Source organism: Zootoca vivipara, chromosome 7 (genome assembly GCF_963506605.1).
Source record: "Zootoca vivipara chromosome 7, rZooViv1.1, whole genome shotgun sequence".
Lineage (NCBI taxonomy): Eukaryota > Metazoa > Chordata > Lepidosauria > Squamata > Lacertidae > Zootoca > Zootoca vivipara.
Genome location: NC_083282.1, coordinates 87,052,496 through 87,066,138, shown reverse-complemented (window position 1 = coordinate 87,066,138; position 13,643 = coordinate 87,052,496). Strand labels below are relative to the sequence as shown.

The following is a 13,643-nucleotide window of genomic DNA, read 5'->3' as shown; positions in this document are numbered from 1 at the left end:
ATAGCCACAGAATTGGTTTCCAGCAGAAATCAAGCATTTCTCTCCCTTACAGGCTTCCTTCCTTCCGCATGCTGCCTGCTTCTAACTTCTAGCTCATGAACATCTCAGCCTCTGGCTTTCATCCTTCTAACTACCAGCCAATTGAGGGAGGGAGGGAGAGCCCATGCACTTTCCCTCTGGCACAAATCCATTTTCTTTGCTATTTTCAGGCCCTTTACATAGGCCATTAAGTTAGCCTAGCTATTCGCAACAACTGAATCTTTGCTGGATCCCAGCATTAGGAGGGACTTGGGCATACTGCCTAACCCTCCCGCCAAAAAAACCCTCATAATATTATAAATGCAATAAGTCAATAAATAAATTAATAATAACAATAACAACAACCCCCTCACTCTACTGCAGGGACCAGGAAGCTGCGGCTCTCCAGATATCATTGGACTCTTAACTCTCATCAGTCCCAGACAGCATGACCCGACTCAGGGGTGATGGGGGAGGTTGTTCAACCATGAGAGGGCCGCAGTCTCCCCATGTGTGTCCTCCGTTCAAGATTATGTCACAGTTCGCGAAGGTTGCAGCTTTTCCTTTGGCCCAGATGAACAATAGTGAGCTGGGCTTCCCTTCCTCTCTGCGATTGCGCCTCCTCCCTCCACCTCCTCGCTTCTCCTCATCTATAAATTTGCCTGAGCAAACAGTTCCCAGGATCTGGCAGGAGGCTAGAACTGGGAGTGAGCTGAGAGATAGGAGAATGACAGTCTGAAATGAAACACAGAACTGCTGGGGCTGCAGCAGTCAGACAGGAGCCTGGCTCTCTCCCTTAAAGATTAGTCAGACTCCTTCACTGGAGCCCTGCACATTCCCCACACTCCTAGCAACAAAGTGCTGTCTCCCGGCCTCCAATGAATCATGTGAATTTAACCTTTCACCTGGCCGCAAGGAGGTTAATAAACCAAAATAGCCTCCTCCTCCTGCCCTTCCCCCTCTTTATGGGCTCTGGGGTGGAGAATCAGGAAATTCAGGAAGGAAAACTAAGCATTGTTGGAAAAGGGACCCTTCTTTTATGGAAACAAGGGCAGACCCTCCAAGTGTCCCTATTTTCCAGGGACAGTCCTGGATTTACAGAAGCTGTCCCAGTTTCTGATTTGATCCCGGAATGTCCCGCTTTTCCATAGGATGTCCCGATTTTCAGCAGAGAAATGTTGGAGGGTATGGAGTTATCTGACCCCCAAGCCATCTGAAGGCAGCCCTGTACAGGGAAGTTTTTTATGTTTAAAGTTTTGTTATGTTTTTATATAAGTTGGAAGCCATTCCGAGTGGTTGGGCCAACCAAGTCAGATGGGCAGGATATAAATAGTAAAATTATTGTTGTTGTTATTATTATTGTGGAATAGGACGTCCCTATTTCCATTGGAGAAATGTCGGAGGGTGTGCAAGGGTCATGAGATTCTGGAAAGCAAGACACTACGGCTTGGTTTAGACTGAGGGTGTTTTCAGACTGGCACAGTATTTGGGTGAGATTCATTCACATACCAGTAAATCTAGGTTGCTCAGTTATAGCTGATTTGGTGTTCTTCCACAAGAAATCCTCTTTCCCAAAAGACTGTGTTATAAGAATTTTGAGGTTATATATATATTGTACAGTACAGGCACATGTCTGAAGCAGCACAGGAAGACAGGCCTGACTGACACCATTTTGACTCTCTCTCTCTGACCAGGTGTTCCTCTGCAAGGAAGAAGGGGGGCGGGGGGAACCTTCTCATTGTCTCAGGAATTAAAGTGATAATCCCTGGCATCCTGATACCTGGGTGCCAGACAAAAGGGTGTGATTAACTTGGCTGGGAAACAGGGAAATGTAAATATCTCTCTCTTTTGTTGATTAGGTTTTGGGGGCAGGGGGCAGGGTCCAGACTGCTCAGATTACTGCCACCAGACCTCCCCTTTCATGATGTACCTATGATGAATCTAGGGAGAGGGGTCTTGGGCTACACCCCTTCTGTGACATATGGATGATGCTTCTGGGGGGTGGGCTGAAACCAATTTCAAATTTCTTTTTAAGGGCAGGACACCTTTGTTTGGGGTTCTTTCCTTGTTCTCCTGCGTGAGAGGAAGGACCCTGTTGCAACAGCGAAAATAAAGGCTTTGCTTCTCAAACTTCTCTGGTTGGCCTCTGTTATATTCTCCAACCAATGGAGAACCCAACAAGGGAATAAGGGCAGATTTTTGCCTATATCAACTGGAATGTTTTGCAATGAGGAAAGTGATGGGGGGGGAAGCATGAGATGGTTCTTGCTTTGATGCCACATTGTCTAACCTCCCTGCAAACAAATCAGGATGGATGCTTACATGGGCATAGCTAGGACTTTTGTTAGAGGGGCAGAACCACTGTGATTTGCCAGTTACCGGTAAGTATTTCTATTGTTTTACTTAAGGGAGGGCAGCTGCCCCTCCCTGCCCGCCCCCCCCCCCCGACTACACCCATGGATGCTCAATAATCAGGTCATCTGGAAGCACCCAGATACAGGCAGCATAAGGATATCCCAGCTGTCATTTAAGGTTGCATCCAGATTATCTGCTTATTAAGCATTCATCCCGACTAGTTTACACAAAGTTTGTGGGGAGGTTGGATGATGTTGGCTATTTACTGAGCACCCGTTCTGATTTGTTTGCGGGGTGGTTAGACAAAATCACATCAAGCAATTGTTATCCCACACTTTCCCTGTCACTTTCCTTACTGCATTAAGTCTGGTTTGGTGGAGGGGGTTGGTTGTGCTAGAGCACTGGATCCACTTTAGCTGAATTTGCTTCCATGGAACTGAATCCCACCTGCGCATAGCAACAGCCTAGAAGTGTCCTAACGTTTATGCAGCCCATCACAGCGGCAGTGGCCTTCAGCTGGTCCAGATCCAAGACCGGTTTCCGACTCCCAAGCTGCAACATGGAACCAATTTTCACATTTTCATTCATTCATTCACTCATTCATTCATTTTGTGGCACCCGCCCTGTGGAACGCCCTTCCACCAGATGTCAAAGAGAAAAACAACTACCAGAATTTTAGAAGACATCTGAAGGCAGCCCTGTTTAGGAAAGCTTTTAATGTTTGATGGACTATTGTATTTTAATATTCTGTTGGAAGCCGCCCAGAGTGGCTGGGGAAACACAGCCAGATGGGTGGGGTATAAGGAAATTATTGTTATTGTTATTATTTTATTTGTATGACACTTTTACACACACAAAAAAAAATCATGCTCAAGGCAGCTTACAACAAAGAAACTGAGATGCATTTCAGACAAACACTATGAACACAATGTCATAATAACATAGCAAAACAATAACAATGTCATAATAAGTTAGGGACGCAGGTGGTGCTGTGGTCTAAACCACTGAGCCTAGGGCTTGCCGATCAAAAGGTCAGTGGTTTGAATCCCCGTGGCGGGGTGAGCTCCCATTGCACAGTCCCAGCTTCTGCTAACCTAGCATTTCAAAAGCATGTCAAAGTGCAAATAGATAAATAGGTACCACTCCAGCGGGAAGGTAAACGGCGTTTCCGTGTGCTGCTCTGGTTTTGCTAGAAGCGGCTTAGTCATGCTGGCCACATGACCTGGAAAAACTGTCTGCGGACAAACGCCGGTTCCCTTGGCCTATAAAGTGAGATAAGCGCCGCAACCCCAGAGTTGTTCGTAACTAGACTTAACTGTCAGGGGACCTTTACCTTTTTAAAAAAAAATAAGTTAGCAAAACGATAGCAAATGTAATAACTTGCCAAAAAAACTCACATTCCAATGCTATTACTTAATCAACATGTAGCATCCAATAGCAAAAAATAACAAGGGAGCTTCAGAGTTTCACTCCTCCCATAATGTTGCTTGCAGTCCCTCTTCCGCAACAGTTTCTTATAAGGCTTCCGAGGGCAAGGGGTGAGATAGCTGGAAAAAACCCTCCCATGATTTAATGGTGGCAACAGTGCACATTATTAATCCTAAAATCCCAATATATTAATCCTCTATTAGGTCCAAAGCAATAGGACCCAACTACATTAGTCAAAAAGCAACATTTTAAATACATTATAAACATGCAGCAATACATGGCGCTGTAGAGCACAAAACTTTTCTATGTGTTTTTACATAGGGTGTTTTTTTCTTCTTTTGTTACAACGATTTAATTTATGACTTATTTATAGCGGGTTTTTTCTGTGTATAGATCCACCCATAGTTTTACCTCAGCATTCCTACTCGTCATGGACTGCTTGAACACAGAGGAATGGTAAGAGGAACCAGCTGGGGAACTCCCAAGGGACGAAGGCTCAGAGCCCAGGGAGTGGGGGTGACGAGTGGTCAGAGGGAGAAGGCTGGGAGGAGGTGGTGCTGGACGCTAAAAAGGCAACAGGACTTAGTGAACTGGTAGAGGCTGTGACAGACAGAAGTTCGGAATCAGGCAGAAGCTGAAGCAGGAAAAGGGGAGGGGGAAGGCCAAGAGGCAGAGATGAGTCAGGTTGGTGAAGAGTCATAGGTGTACCCCACCCCACCTGCTTGTCTCCCGGAACCAGAAGAGGTATGAAAAAGGTGGATGAGAGGTTGGCTTCACACAGGCACAGTCTCTGATTGCTTGGGGAAATCCTTGGAAAGGAGGGGACTTAGACAGCTGTGGGGAGGTGGGGACTTTCATTCTCAGCAACTGGTCCATAGGGGCACGAGTTCTTCTGCTCATTAGGCCAGACACTCCACCAGGCCTGTGGCTACTTCTGCATCTCACCCAGGATGGAAGCTGACAAACAGCTAGGGATGGAGGAGAAATTTGATTCCCGTTCCCATTTGAATGTGAACCTACCTAATTTGCACTTCCAAAATTGTATGAGAACTAAAATCCCCATTTCTCCAAATTCTGCAGTGTGGTTATCGGGCCAAGTACCGCATACAAAAATACACACACTGAGTTAAAATGTGCATAAATGTGCATATTTTATGAAAATAACATAGAAAAATGCATTCTAGTAGGTACCGTAAGATTTATTTGCAAAAAGTAATGTAGGCTACAAGCACATGTATATTAGAAGGCATTTGCTCTAAAATGCTTTCCTCTTGAGGACTTTAAAAAATGCAAACTGGTGTGGGAATATATATTTTAAAATGAATTTAAGATTGGGGGAAAAGAGAATTGGACAGATTCACCTATAAGGAGCTTACCTACCATAAGGATTCACACAGATGACCATGTTGGCACACCTTTTTATAACCTCACCTCCTGTGGGGCAAAACTCTCTGTACCATTTCCCAATTTGCAGCCCTAGCAAATCATGCATTCCACCACATGTTTTAGCACACATCTGCACCCGAGGTGTGGCTACATCTTCCAGCTGTGGCCAAGATGCCACAAACGGCAAAGCTGTCCCACAGGGGCAATGAATATAGTAACCTCTGCGGTGTTTCCAAGTGGCTACATGTGACCACTTCCTAAATGTTCATCTGAATGTGTGAGGGGGGAAATGTTCGTTTTATTATTCCATCCATTTTCGTTATTCATTATCTTGTGTGTTCAATTGCTCATTCATAAAAGTCACACTTGTTTCGTTATTGCTTCCACATTGCTTGTTTCATTTTTGTTTCTGTGACTCCCCCCACCGCCACCACCACCCCCATTTTTTTAACTCATTTTTTTTTCCTCCCTGCTGCTCCCCTGTGATGGTAGTATTAGTGGCGGCAGCAGCATAGGAAACTTCAATTTTCCCAGAATGCCTTGGGTGTTCCACAGCATCCCAGGGTAATAAAAATCTATGAGCCCCATTGGAAGCCACCACTTTTTCCTTGAACGATGCACCGTTTGAGACACTCTGAGGCGGCAATGTGCTCCTGTGCAACTTTATTTCCAATTCATCCCAACAGAACTTCTGCAAGACAAGCTGCTCAATGGCAGCATGCTGATGGTTCAGAACTAGGATATGAGCGTCACTCCAAAAATTACATTTTAACATGGCCTGTCAATTAAATGTAGCATCCTGCACACCATTCCAAACAAAAGTTCCTTACTCCCAATTGATATCACAGAGAGTTGCGCATAGATTTAAGGCTGCAATCCTACAGACGGCATTCAGCCTGCTACAGGTTTCTAGATGTAGCCACCCGGGCTACATCTGCTCCACAGACAGAGATGCCCTGTCAACTGTGTTCCACCAAGTGGTGGTGATCAAAATGGGGGCATTCCAGCCGAGGCACAAAGCCACAAAGTGTTCAGTCAGTTTCAACAAATCCTGTAATTGCAAGTTCAGGTGTCGGGTTAAAGGCTTTCTGTAGGCAAAATAAAGCTGGATAAGCTCAGTTGGTAAGAGCATGGTGCTAATAATGCCAAGTTTGCAGGTGATAATGTCAAGGCTGCAGGTTCGATCCCCATATGGGACAACTGCATATTCCTGCATTGCAGGGGGCTGGACTATCAGGGTTTCCCAAACTTGGGACTCCAGCTGCTTTTGGACTACAACTCCCATCATCCCTGGCTGGCAGGACCAGTGGCCCTGGGAACTCAGTCCAAAAACAGCTGGAGACCCAAGTTTGGGAAACCCTGGACTAGATGATCCCCCAGAGCCCCTTCCAACTCTACAATTCTATGAGCAAGATAGATATCAGACTATAAAAGCATGCCAGGCTGTATGGGAACTAACATAGAAGATTCTTAAATGGATCGGACCAGAATAGCAAATATCTCTCCCAAGCATCTATTCCACCATCCCCAAGTGGAGCAGAAGCAAATGTGAAGCAACTGAACCCTGCTGCTCATTGTCATATTTATTCTAATATAACCCTGGACTCCTTGTTCTACTGTATTCCAGCTGACCTCCATTTACAGTCAGGTTAAAGTGAAGCCCTTGGGTTTAAGGCAGCCAGGCACATTTACATGAAATTGAACCGCACTGGCATTGATGGAATGCCCAAGTGCCTTAAGGCTGATGATTTCACACACATTAAACTTTAGGCAAACTTTCAGAAATATGATTCACGTTCTGGAACTTCCTTTTGAAACGCATTTTTTAGATACACTTTGTTTTGAAAAAACAGATACCCCCTTAAATCTTAAATTTTGCTGATGAATTCTTTGGCAATCATGATGCCTAACCTGCAAGGGAAAAATACATCCTGGATATAATCCAAACAAATTTAAGCATTTTCAAGTCCCATTGCATTCAGTGGGAGGCATGTACGCATGTTCTTAACTCTCTGCTTAAAATCAAAGACATTTAATAGGGTTAAGCTTTGACTGTATAGTACTTCTTGTTCCCCATTACAGCCCATAAAACCTTTAAATCCAGCAGGACAGCTGGACATTCAGATTCAGAATTCAGATTTGAAAAGCATTTGAAAAGCATTCCAACGGGGTCCTGTTCACACGATCCTGCATGAAGCTACGCGTCACCTTCAAAGTGCAATGTTCTAGTTAGCAAAATTGTGGGTGGGTTTGCTTTGTGCCCCGCTCCCACGATCACGAGTTCTTTTCCTCCCTCATCCTCCCCATCTCATATTTAGAAATGTCAGGTCATCCCTCCCCAAAAAAAATGCACCACCTTGCCATTTTCGCGATAAATTTATTGAATTTATCCCTCCCTGTGGAACTGCATGCCACCAACTGGACTCCATCCCGCGAGGGTTAACTGAAGGGTAAATTCCTTAGGCTGTGATCCTAGGCGCACTTACTTGAGAGCAAGCTCCCTCGAACTCGCCGAGACTTACTTCTGCGTAAACAGGCCTTTTAGGGTCTCAAGCATTGGGAGAAGCGATGCTACATACTGAGGAGTTGTTCCCGTTGAAATGAATGGCCCTGGATTCTGAGGAAGCGTGGATAGGATTGGAAAGCACCTCCCTGAATTTGCGCCATGGATTTCAGAGGAGCCCTAATCTAGGCCTCCATTGACGCTGGCTATTCGGCACGTGCGCTTAGGATCTTAGGACCTTAGCCTTAACGTTTAAGGTGCTAAAGGATGATAGAACCGTAGAGCTGGAAAGGACCCAAAGACTCATCTAATGCAGCCCTTTTGCAATGCAGGAATCACAATAAATATAATTCACAGGAAATCCTAAGAAAGCGATCCCTGCCTTAAGATTGTCCTGCGGGTGGAAACCCGTTTGGAGGACTGAACCTGGTTTGGCATTTGCTCACCCAAAGGGAATCCCCGCCAGCCGGAGTCAAGCAAGGCAAATAATATTATTCCCCTGCAGGGCGATCTGTTTGTTTAACCCTTTCCAGAGACGGGTTTCTCCGGCTTCCCGAGATGCCTTTTCGCCCTCCTCCCCACCGACCCTTCTTATCTTCCTTTCCTTCCAACCAGCCCGCGAGGCTGTTCCTTTTCACTTCGCATAACATCTCTGCCTTGCCACTCCCCTCGCTCGGGCTCCCTCTCTCGATCCCTCTGTCTAGGTCTCTCTTCTCCTATCTTTTATCGCGTTCTACCTTCCACTTTCCAAAATAATCTCTCCTCTCCCACTTTCCAAATACAGTAAGATGCATGTCTCTCTCCCCCTGCAATCTTCTCTTTTTTTCTGTTGCTGCGCGCCTGGCGGAAGCGCCTCCTCGCTTGTTCCTTGCAAGAGGCGCTTGGAATCGGGACCCAAAACGCCTAGAGAAAAACTACTCTGGACAGGTAGCGAGGCGGGTGTGTGGGGGGGGGGGGTTGAATCTTCTATGGGCTTTCGAGGGGAAGGTTTGCTTCCTGAGACCTGAACTGATCCACCATCAGGTTATGAAACTGAAGTTTCGATCGTCGGGTGTGCGCTATATAGAACACGCACTCTGGGATCCTAAATGTTAATTTCACACAGCATGCAGTTGCCTTGGCAGTTTCAGGGCTTTTGCAGGCTGTGGTGTTAAGTCAATTTCACCGCGAAACGAGACCCGCTGAAATTGCTTCGCGTTGAGCTAACGGCTGAAAAACATAAAACTGCGACTCCCGTGATTTAAGGTGATGGCGAGGTGATCGCCAAGTTTTAAGTGGCCTGCGCGGGTTTTAATCAAAGTTAGTCGCTTTAACCAGGTTGCATTTCGGGGTGGGGCGGGGTCGATTATGCAAGTCAAGGGAAGAGGCAATAAATAATTCAGCAGCCGCTCTCCAAAACGGATTGCTTTGCCTGCTCGCACATCTTATTTGGAAGGAAAGACATTGCTAGGTTAACCTGATCATCAGCCCGATCCCCAAACAGGCTAAGCCGAAATATGTGGTTCAAACCGGGTTGGTGCCTATGCATACATTTAATGCACATTATTTCCCTCAAGGAATCTTGGGAGCTGTAGTTTTCCCGCTCACAGAGCTATAATTCCCAGCACCCTTTCCAAACTATAATTCCCAGAACTGTTCGAGGCAAATAATGTGTAGTGTCAATACAGCCTGAGATCGCGGGGGCCTAAGTCCTTCGCTGTCCGCTCATCGAGAGCAGATTTTCTTTTCCCTAGAATAATTCCTCCCCAGTTCCAATCAGTGTCATTCGCAATTTGCTCCCCGAAGTCGATCTTCTAAACAAAGTGTCTCGTGAGTTGGTACCGAACAAGCTTATTACTCGAAAGTAAGTCCCAGTAGTCTGGGATTGCGCCTGAAGAGCTGGACAGCTGTGTCCACGTCCTGCAGAGCGCTTCCTGCTTGTTTTTAATCATTTGAGAGATCAGGTGTGCCTTTGAAGAAAACAAATCTCAAGGTGTTTCATCGATATATTTATTATAATTTTTTATTGTATTTTATTAGCACCGGGGGAGTAGGGAGTGATCGGTTTACTCGATAGATCTCAGCTTGCATTGGAGCCGGTATTCACTGACTATAGATTGGACAACTCCAGGAAAAAAAGGGTTTTAAAGAAAACGCTAGTTCTTAGATCACTTGAGCAAATAGATGGACAGACAAATATATGGCAGACAAATCGCCTCATCGAGATATAAAATCGACTGACGCCCCATCCTTAATGAACACAGTTCATTAAAGCCTAATTTAACAACCTAATGACGAATTTAGTTGGTAACTCGACATCGGTTAAATGATGCGCTTGGGTCCCAGTTAACACTAACCAAATATTAAACATTATTTAACCGTTGCTGAAAACTGTAAATAATGATTGATTGATTGATTCATTGATTTGATCTGAACTTGTTAACGCACAGCACAGAGATCCCAGACACCTTAACTTGTCAGTGGGAATCTACAAACAGTAGAAATCTATTTTGTACGTTTTCCAGAGAGGTTGCAGCGAGCGAACACATAAAAATGAGCTTTGTGGCACCGCAAATACTAACAGATGTATTCCCCTCTGGAAATTGTTAGTAAATCACATGAGCGCGCACGCGGCCCCATTAAAAAAAAAAGTTGTACGGAATATACATATATACATATATTATAAACAATATAAAATGATTGTGTGTTGTTTTTTTAAAAAGCATTTTATATTTTACATGCGTTGTCAAGTTTATAATGCTACCCAAACAGGAAACACATCACCGTGTAAGAGTAGAGATGTGGTTGACACAAAAAGTCTTGGTAAGAATGGGTGTACAGTATCTATTTTAAAGAGGGCATGCATGTCATCTAGATCTAAAAATCACTTTAAACAGCATAAATTAAATTATTCTAGAGGCATACTCTAAAACAGACGATATATGTCCATGAGTTGAATACGGAACAGTCTATCGTCTGATTTTTAAAGATGGCTCATAATTCACAGACTATCACCTACAATGAATTCTGCACAGATCCAATACACATCATTCAACCATGACAAGGGAGTAATTAAGACGGGCAGAAAATTGTCACTTAAGTTTCCAGTCCCTAAGAACACAGCAATCGGGGGGGGGGGGGGGATCAGAAGATATCAAGGATCTGCATTTTGAATTTGCTCTTGAGGTCCTGCGTGATTTTTCAGCTATGGAAGTGGATTTCCAGCTTTAGGGAAGGTTCTCTGTGCTCAGGTTTTGGCAGACAGATTTGAAACTTATTTTTGTTGTTGTTTAGCCGTGTCGGACTCTCCCTGGCCCCATGGACCAGAGCACGCCAGGCTCTTATTTCAGCTTATTTTAGCCGGGTTTAATTAAGCGGGATGAAGGCGGGACAAGACCCAGCCAAAATGAAGTACTTTTAAGACTGCGATCCTGCTTCACATTTAATTGTGAGCATTGCAAGCCTCATTAAAGAAATGGGAGCTTACGTCCGAGTCGGGCAACGCATATTCTGGGCTGAGGGGGGGGGAGACACCCTTAAATCTCTTCCATGTGAAATAAGTAGGGTGGACTGAAACGGCCGTTTTTCTGACGCAAATGCCGACTTTCTCTTGCCCCGAGCTCTAGAAAGGAACAGCGGGACGGTTTCCTGGAAGCTCTAGTTACTGTATTTGAGGGAGAATAGACAATTTCTAGCCTTTTTATAAAGTATTATCATTTGCATATATGTATATGTGTGCGTACATATACATATAGTAATTGTAACATTGGGAACCTATGAGAAGTACCGCTAGCTCAAATACCGAAGTTTCATCTAACCCAGTTTTCTGTTTCCAACGACGGACAGTCAGGTGTTTCTGGTGAGGATCACAAAAAAGACCCGATGCTGAATGTATGTTATATTTCATTAGAGGCGACTCCGCTGGGCATCTCTTCCATTTCAATGGAGAGAGACTCCAAGGAATAGAGGTGGGAAGTCGCCACCCCGTGAATGTTCGACGGCGGAAGCATCAGAGTGCATAGGAGCCAACTCCTAGGGGCCGAGGCGGTCTTCGCCTCCTCCACCCCCAATAAAATACTTGAGGGGGCTTCCCCCTCCAAGCTGATGAGCATTGCCATTCAAATGGTGTGCATGCACCGTTGTCATGCGATCAATTGTGCGGGGCGGGACTTACCTGTAAACATCCCCCACCCCAATATAAGTTGGAACCCCTGTCAGAGAGATACACAGAAATGTGGCTGTGAAAAGTCTCCTTCTTGGGAAGGAAAAGCCATGCAGCAGCGCGACCACGTCTGCAAATGCAATGCAATGCAAGTAGCAGGAAGCCTCTTGGGCTGACCCCATGGTTTTCAGACTACGTGGAGGAGAAGGTCGGAGCAGAGGGACAGGGAACCTGTAGCTTTCCAGGCGCTCTTGTGCTCGCAGCTCCCATCCTCCCTGACCACTGGGCATGCTGGCTGGGGCTGAGATGATGGGACCCCAGCTCTCCACCAGTAGAGGCTATAGGGAAGCTTTTAAGGGGGATTCACAGGCAGAACTGCTGGCGCTTTGAGGGGTGTGTGTGGAAATTCTCTCGAGGCAACCCTCCTCAATGAAGAAGAAGAATCTGAGAGGTCGGCTTCTTGTTGGGACTGTGCACGGTCCAAGAAATGCGGAGTAAGGGTTAAAATAAATACTTGCTGGTAGTGGTACTTAAATAGGGTAAATGCTCAAATATAGGTCAGCATGATTATTACCATATCGCAGATGGAAAGGTGTGGTGAGAGAATAAGTGGCTTTGGCATAGTAAGATCGTGGAGGAATGGAGATTTGATTTACTAATGTTGTTTCTTTCTTTCTTCATATCCTACCGAATGCAGAATAGGCTTCCCAACAGTTCACAAGTATAAAAAAACCAATCACACGTGCATTAATTAATATACACAATTAAAATTAACGCGAAATAAAACCATCCCGTTGCAACAGAAAAGTAGAATCACCCCTTATTAAAATATACACCAAAACAATCCCATTTAAATGACATAGTACTGTAATTAGAGTCGGGGCGAGAGAGCCCCCTGAATCAATCAAGCCCCTTCCTGGGGCTTCCTGAATCAAGAAACAAATTGCAAGTTAATTTTTTTTTTTAAAAAAAAACTAATTGCAAAATGGGGTGGGAGGAATTGGGGGGAGTGTGTGATTCCTAGTTCTGTGTAACTTAGTTGGAGATGCCTGGAGTCATGCGTGCTCTGGCATCTCAGCAGGAGACACGCACAAATATGTCTCTTCTCCCAAGGTGGGGCCGAAAAAGGACTTAGGAAATGAGGTTAACAACCCTAAGAGTACATAAGGCTAGCTGAGGAAATGAACAGCACAGGTGAGTTCAGAAAGTACAGGGTAGGGAACTTGGGTCTTTTTCTCTCTCCATTCTCCCAGGCAGACGCATCAGCTTTTAGTGCAAGCTGAGTTGTATCCCAACACTTTCAGCATGCACTGTGTTGAACACCCTAAGCCCACAATGCTATACCTGCTTACTTAGGAGCAAGAACCCCTGAATGCAGTGGGGATTACTTCTGGGTCAAGGTGCCCCTTCAAACATGCCTCAAGTGCAGTCTGGTATAGTGGTTAGTGCATTGCCATTACAGCAGGGGACTTAGCTGCAAAATCCCCACTCAGACGCAAAGCTTAGATGACCTTAGGTCAGCTGATGTCTCAGTCTTACAGGGTTGGCGTGAGGATAAAGCGGGGGGGGGGGGAGACTCAGCTCTTTGGAGGAAGGAGGCATTCGAATGTTATAAATATGTGCACATAATAAGAATTATCACAGACTCTGCTTCTTAAGTGCCGTGTGTGGCAGGGTGTCACTGGAGGTGTAAATGATTGTTGATGGGGGGGGGCAGAACCTTAGATTTGTATTGATTTTGATTGATTTAGGTGGGGAGATGGGGAGCTACCCCCCCTTGACTATGGCCATGTAAATGACCATCAGATTTTG

The 13,643-nt window shown here is 45.2% G+C and overlaps 1 protein-coding gene across 1 annotated transcript in view; it reads left to right on the top strand.

Annotated features, from left to right (window-relative positions):
• Window positions 1-8,355: 8,355 nt before the first annotated feature.
• The window catches only part of GATA5 (GATA binding protein 5), a 47,568-nt gene continuing 42,280 nt past the window's right edge, over window positions 8,356-13,643 (top strand). The window contains exon 1 of the mRNA XM_035122892.2: window positions 8,356-8,617. The gene's annotated coding sequence lies outside the window, so the exon portion shown is untranslated. The remainder of the gene's footprint in view (window positions 8,618-13,643) is intronic.